Below are 7,500 nucleotides of genomic sequence, written 5' to 3' on the forward strand. Positions count from 1 at the left end.
CCGCCGACCGGTCGCGGGGGAGCGACCGGCCGCCGGCGAGAGGTTGGAGCCGAAGGGGAGCGAACCCCCCGCCGACACTTCCCCCCACACCGGGCCGAGCGGGAAGCACCGGACGTGCTAGAGGAGACAGCGACCCGACGAGGCGGGCGCGGCCCGGACAACCGAGGCCCCCTGGCCGGGGCGGCTCGCTCTGCAGCAGGCGGCGGCACGACAAAAGAGCACCGAGCGGCACGCGCGCGGAACGGGCTCTTTTCCCCCGTCCGCAGCCCCATCGGGGGGGGCTCGTTACGTTCCCTTCTCTCTGGCTTCCGCGTGTCTCTCTCTCTCTCTCTCTCTCTCTCTGTGTGTTCTCGGCTCACACGCTCGAGCCGCACCGCCGCCCGAGCGCTGCTCGCGGCCGGCACCCACGGGGCGCTTTTCTTTCTTTCTTTCCCGGCGACCGGGGCCGGCACCCCTCGCCACACGGCTTTTCTTGGGGTTTCAAGTCCAAGGACACCTGAGGGGCTCGCGGGGCCACGCGGCCGTCACACAGCCCGGGACGGTAAAGACGCCCTTGGCCCGGCACGGCGGGAAAGGGACGCCAAAACCTCGCCTGCGACGGGAAGCGAATTGGAGAGGAGACCAACCCTGGCCGAGCACCGGACACACCGCCGTGGGCTTCCCCATGACAGAGAAGCCCCGGAAGGAGCCGGCCCGCCGGGGGCCCTCTCCGACGCGACCCGAAAAGCCTCATCGATCGGGTTTTGTTGGTGTGGGGAGGAGAAGAGAGGAGGAGGAGGAGGAGGAGGAGGAGGAGGAGGAGAAGCAAACGAGCGTGAAGAACAGGAGCGACGACAAGGGCCCCGCGGCCACGGTCCTGGGACAACGGCAACGGCAACCCCAACGTGCGCGCCCCACCGGCCGACACCGCCACGGTCCAGGCGGGCAGCGGGCGGACGGCCGCGGGACTCCGCGTGCGTGCGTGCGAGCGGGGAACTCGTCCCCGAGAGACCGCCCCCGCGGGCTCGGCGCCGTCGAGCCTCCTCGACGCGCCCCCGGGGCCCGCCGACGCCGGCGGGCCGCTTGGCTTTCGGGACAATTTCGGCTGATCGCAGCGGGAGGAGCGCGCGGGGGGTGCCGCCACCCACCCGCATCTGCGGACAACGGTTCCCTCTAACTGGACGACAACGGCAAAGATGGGAGACGCCACACACCCCGCCGGGGGCCGGGACGTCGGGGGTTTTCACACCCCTTTTTCCCCTTCCCCGAGGGGAACCCATCCGGGAAAGCGTGCGACAAAAAAAGGTTGCCACCGACCGCGAGAGGCCACGGGGCCCCCCCAAACCCGGCTTTAGCGCCCGGCCTCGCGGCGATCGGCTTTTTTTTTTCCATCCCCCGGAAAAAAACAAAACCAAAAAAAAAAAAAAAAACCGGGGGGGAAACGGCAAACCAGGAGCAGAAAAAAACGATAAAAAGGCACATGGCGCGTCGCAGGACCCGTGCTAGCCACGGGGGCCGCGGGCCCGGGGATGGGGGGTGGGGGCGAGGCCCGCGCCTCTCACTCCCCAACGACACCACCGCCACCCACGAGGTTTTTCTCCCTGCCCCCCTTCGCTTTTCGCTTGGGGGCGGGGCCCGCACGCCTCTGCGGACGCTTGGCTTTTTCTCGGTGCCGCGGCTTAGGGCCGCAAAAGGGAGCGGCGGGCAGAAAGCCCTCACACCCCCAGAAAATACGGAGGAGACCGGGCGGGCAGACCCCCACGCTCTGCCCCGCACGCCTACAAGCGAAAGAAAACGAAGCGGGGACCCCGTTCGCAACCCAGCCCGCCGGGCCACGGTGGCTCGGTCCGCACCGGCCACGACAACTGAGGAAGGGCGAGGCGCCGCCGCCTCGCCCGCGCCATCTCTCTCTCTCTCGGCCCGGGGGCATTTTTCCCCGTCGCGTTCGGGTGTCCGCACGCGGGCGGGGCCGGCCACCGCGGCCGGCCGCCGCCCCTGAAACAAATTCCGCCCGCAAAAGCGCGGGTCCCCGGCTTAAGGCCGAGGAAGGGGGAACGAGGGCCACAACAACTCGGGGCGGGGGACACAACCCGGTCTTCGGGGACGGGCCGGGGGTGGGGTGGTAAAGCCTCGAACGAAGCTCGAGCAACGGTTAGACAGAGGCGCCCCCGGCCGACGTCTGCCCCCGGCTGCCGGGCCCACACCGTGGCCCACCGAGACCGCCAGCCGAAAAACAAAAAAAAAAAACTGCGCCCCGCCGAGGGGGGCCCCCCGGCTTAAGGCCGAGCACATAAGGGACGAGGCGCCGCCGCCTCGCCCGCCAGCCACCGGCATTCGCTTCCCCGCCCCAGGGCTGGGGCGGGGGGGAGGGAGGCGGGACTGGACCGGAATCGGCAGCAGCACGACCAGAGCGGGGGGGACCCGCCTGCGGCTTCTCTGCCTCCTCCACGCCCTTCCCTTCTCGCCTCGGCCGCCCGCGCGGCAACACTCTCTCTGGGCAAGCAGCACACGCTTCCTCGGCATCACGACAAGCTGGCCCCCCCCACCATCGGCACGATGGGTAGCACGGGGGAAGCGGGACGAGCCCCGCGACTCGGTCCCGCCGAGGCGGCAACACACTCCCTTCTCTCTCTGGGCAAGCAGCGGCAACGACGCCTCCTCGGCCTGGCAAACAAAGCTGCCCCACCGGCACGATGGGTAGCACGGGAAGCGGGACGAGCCCCGCGACTCGGTCCCGCCGAGGCGGCAACACACTCCCTTCTCTCTCTGGGCAAGCAGCGGCAACGACGCCTCCTCGGCCTGGCAAACAAAGCTGCCCCACCGGCACGATGGGTAGCACGGGAAGCGGGACGAGCCCCGCGACTCGGTCCCGCCGAGGCGGCACACTCTCGGTTTCTCTCTCGGGCCTCCCTTGCCGGCGGCTCTCCCCTTCGTTTCTCTCTGAGCTCAGCGCCGGCGACCGGCCGGGCGGCCGGCCCGTAGCTTCGCCTCCGGAGGACACAGGCACGGTAGCAGCCTGGGGGAGACGACCCGTTACCTCGCTCCCATAATACGGAGATACGTGTCCGAGGCCGCCGATGCCTGCAAGTGACCGTAGCGTACGTGACCGGGGCAAAGCGGCGGCGCTAGCCGCCTCCTAGCATGACGTAACTGGAGGCAGCTGAAAACAGCGACCCCTTGGTGAACTTCCAGAGCCGGCGCGGACACCAGGTCTACCTCGACCGCGGACACCACGTCTACCCCGACCGCGGACAGCAGGTCTACCCCGGCCTGGGACAACACGTCTACCCCGACCGCGGACAGCAGGTCTACCCCGACCGGGGGACAACACGTCTACCCCGACCGCGGACAGCAGGTCTACCCCGACGGGGGGACACCACGTCTACCCCGACCGCGGACAGCAGGTCTACCCCGGCCTGGGACAACACGTCTACCCCGACCGCGGACAGCAGGTCTACCCCGACCGGGGGGACAACACGTCTACCCCGACCGCGGACAGCAGGTCTACCCCGGCCTGGGACAACACGTCTACCCCGACCGCGGACAGCAGGTCTACCCCGACCGGGGGACACCACGTCTACCCCGACCGCGGACAGCAGGTCTACCCCGACCGGGGGACACCACGTCTACCCCGACCGCGGACAGCAGGTCTACCCCGACCGGGGGACACCACGTCTACCCCGACCGCGGACAGCAGGTCTACCCCGGCCTGGGACAACACGTCTACCCCGACCGCGGACAGCAGGTCTACCCCGGCCTGGGACAACACGTCTACCCCGACCGCGGACAGCAGGTCTACCCCGACCGGGGGACACCACGTCTACCCCGACCTGGGACAGCAGGTCTACCCCGGCCTGGGACAACACGTCTACCCCGACCTGGGACAGCAGGTCTACCCCGACCGCGGGACACCAGGTCTACCCCGACCGCGGACAGGAGGTCTACCCCGGCCTGGGACAACACGTCTACCCCGACCTGGGACAGCAGGGCTGCCCCGACCACGGGCAGCAGGTCTTCCCCGTCCGGGAGACAAGGGTACCCCGCTGAAATTTGCCTCGTGTCCCGCCACCGGGCCAGGCCTGTCAGGCGGCCCCGGCCCTGGGTGGACCCAACCTCCCGGGGCCGCCCGCCACCGGGGTAGTCCTGTCGGCCGCCTCCGCGCCGGCCGCCCCCTGCGGCTTCTGACGCCGTGCCCGGCGGCGGCGGTGGCGGCGGCGGCGGCGGCCTGCCCCGGAGGCGGGAGACCGACCTGTGCGCCCCTCGGCCGTCGGGTAGCTTCGGCGGCCCCGTCCCTCCCGATATTGCCGCTCCCTAGACCGAGGCGTATTTTTGACCGTTGCTTTATTTTGCTTTTTTTCACGCACGCAGGCACGCAGGCACACGCCCTCACCCACGGCCACACGCGCACCCACCCCTTCCCTTCTTCTTTCGTCTTTTTCCCGAAAGGACGGCTCTCGCGTCGGGGCGGAACACCAACGCTTCGCCGGGATCCGAAATTCTCGGCCCATCCCATTTCCGTTCCTGCGTGCGCGGCCGGACGCCTCCCAGCCGAGCCGACGGGCGGCTCGCGGCCCGCGCCCGGCCTGCCGACGCGCTCGACCGGCCGCGGGGCGTCCCCGCCACGCCTGCGGGGAGCAGAAGCGGCACCGGCCAGCCGGCGGGACCTGGGGGCGGACAGCGGGGGAAAGGAAGCGGGCGGGAGGGTGCGGTGGGACGCGGCGGGAAGAAAGACGCCGGCCCCCGGCGTGACTCGACTCGAATCGCCGGCAGAAGCGGCGAGCGGGCGGGCGGGCGGCCGGCTCTTCGGCGGTCCGCGGAGGTCTTTGGCCCCGGGCCCGCCTCCGGGGGCTCGCCGCCGAGGCGTGCGGGGCCCGGCACGGAACCGCCGCTCCCGCGGCGGCGCCTTTCCGGGCTTTTCCCCGCCCCCTGCTGGGCGGGCGATGCCGGCCCGGCGGCCCCGCCCTCCGACGTCACCCTGCCTCGGCACCTCCTTCCGGGCTTGCCCCGCCCGCCCCCCTGCTGGGCGACGGTTCGGGCCGCCGCCGTCGGCCCCTCCCCGCCCACGCCCCGGGCGGCTCCTCCTCAAGCGGCCGGCCGCTCGGCACCGCGACAACGCCTGCGGGGGCTGAGGAGCGGGCCGACGGGGCCGCCGGCGGCCTGAGCCTCGGCGCCCTCCCTTTCCGAGGAAGCTTTCTCGCCGGCGCTCTCTCGGAGGCTTTCGCGCCCACGGCGGCTTCCTTCCCGCTCGGCCCCCGGCCGGCCCCGCCGAAACCTGCAGGCGGACGGCGGCCCCGCCGATCGAGCCAGGCGGGCAGAAACCGAGGCGGCGGCGGGGCCGCCGTCTGCTCGCGCCCGGACGGGGGAGGGAGCGCCGCCGGCTTCTGAGGGCTCCCTCCTTTCCTCTCGGGGAGACACGAAGGCGGCGACGCGCTCAGGCCGAGAGGGGCGGGCCGCTCGACGCGTCCCGCGGCGGCCCGCCGGCCGACAGCGGCTCTCCCCCGGCGGCCGGCCGACGGCAGGTCTACCCCGGCGGCCGGCCGACGGCAGGTCTACCCCGGCGGCCGGCCGACGGCAGGTCTACCCCGGCGGCCGGCCGACGGCAGGTCTACCCCGGGTGCCGGACGACAGAAGGTCTACCCCGGCGGCCGACCGACGGCAGGTCTACCCCGCGGCCGGCCGACAGCAGGTCTACCCGGGCGGCCGGCCGACAGCAGGTCTACCCCGGGTGCCGGCAGACAGCAGGTCTACCCCGGCCGCCGGCCGACAGCAGGTCTACCCCGCGGCCGGCCGACAGCAGGTCTACCCCGCGGCCGGCCGACAGCAGGTCTACCCGGCTGCCGGCCGACAGCAGGTCTACCCAGGGTGCCGGCCGACAGCAGGTCTACCCCGGGTGCCGGCCGACAGCAGGTCTACCCCGCGGCCGGCCGACAGCAGGTCTACCCGGCTGCCGGCCGACAGCAGGTCTACCCCGCGGCCGGCCGACAGCAGGTCTACCCCGCGGCCGGCCGACAGCAGGTCTACCCGGGTGCCGGACGACAGCAGGTCTACCCCGCGGCCGGCCGACAGCAGGTCTACCCGGGTGCCGGCCGACAGCAGGTCTACCCCGCGGCCGGCCGACAGAAGGTCTACCCCGGCGGCCAACCGACAGCAGGTCTACCCAGGGTGCCGGCCGACAGCAGGTCTACCCCGGCGGCCGGCCGACAGCAGGTCTACCCCGCGGCCGGCCGACAGCAGGTCTACCCCGGCGGCCGGCCGACAGCAGGTCTACCCCGCGGCCGGCCGACAGCTGGTCTACCCAGGGTGCCGGCCGACAGCAGGTCTACCCCGCGGCCGGCCGACAGCAGGTCTACCCCGCGGCCGGCCGACAGCAGGTCTACCCCGCGGCCGGCCGACAGCAGGTCTACCCAGGGTGCCGGCCGACAGCAGGTCTACCCCGCGGCGGCCGGCCGACAGCAGGTCTACCCAGCGGCGGCCGGCCGACCGCAGGTCTACCCAGCGGCCGCCGGACGACAGCAGGTCTACCCCGCGGCCGGCCGACAGAAGGTCTACCCCGCGGCCGGCCGACAGCAGGTCTACCCCGGCCGCCGGCCGACAGCAGGTCTACCCCGCGGCCGGCCGACAGCTGGTCTACCCAGGGTGCCGGCCGACAGCAGGTCTACCCCGCGGCCGGCCGACAGCAGGTCTACCCGGGTGCCGGCCGACAGCAGGTCTACCCCGCGGCCGGCCGACAGCAGGTCTACCCAGGGTGCCGGCCGACAGCAGGTCTACCCCGCGGCGGCCGGCAGACAGCAGGTCTACCCCAGCGGCCGCCGGACGACAGCAGGTCTACCCCGCGGCCGGCAGACAGCAGGTCTACCCCGCGGCCGGCCGACAGCAGGTCTACCCAGCGGCCGCCGGACGACAGCAGGTCTACCCCGCGGCCGGCCGACAGAAGGTCTACCCCGGCGGCCAACCGACAGCAGGTCTACCCAGGGTGCCGGCCGACAGCAGGTCTACCCCGGCGGCCGGCCGACAGCAGGTCTACCCCGCGGCCGGCCGACAGCAGGTCTACCCCGGCGGCCGGCCGACAGCAGGTCTACCCGGGTGCCGGCCGACAGCAGGTCTACCCCGCGGCCGGCCGACAGCAGGTCTACCCAGGGTGCCGGCCGACAGCAGGTCTACCCAGCGGCCGCCGGACGACAGCAGGTCTACCCCGCGGCCGGCCGACAGCAGGTCTACCCAGGGTGCCGGCCGACAGCAGGTCTACCCCGCGGCCGGCAGACAGCAGGTCTACCCCGGCGGCCAAACGACAGCAGGTCTACCCCGCGGCGGCCGGCCGACAGCAGGTCTACCCCGCGGCCGGCCGACAGCAGGTCTACCCCGCGGCCGGCCGACAGCAGGTCTACCCAGGGTGCCGGCCGACAGCAGGTCTCCCCCGCGGCGGCCGGCCGACAGCAGGTCTACCCCGGCGGCCAAACGACAGCAGGTCTACCCCGCGGCCGTCAGCCCCCGGCCGCCTAAGTCCGCTCGCGTGCAACAGGT

The sequence above is a fragment of the Cyanistes caeruleus genome, unplaced genomic scaffold (assembly GCF_971803275.1).
Source record: "Cyanistes caeruleus unplaced genomic scaffold, bCyaCae1.hap1.1 HAP1_SCAFFOLD_166, whole genome shotgun sequence".
Taxonomy (NCBI): domain Eukaryota; kingdom Metazoa; phylum Chordata; class Aves; order Passeriformes; family Paridae; genus Cyanistes; species Cyanistes caeruleus.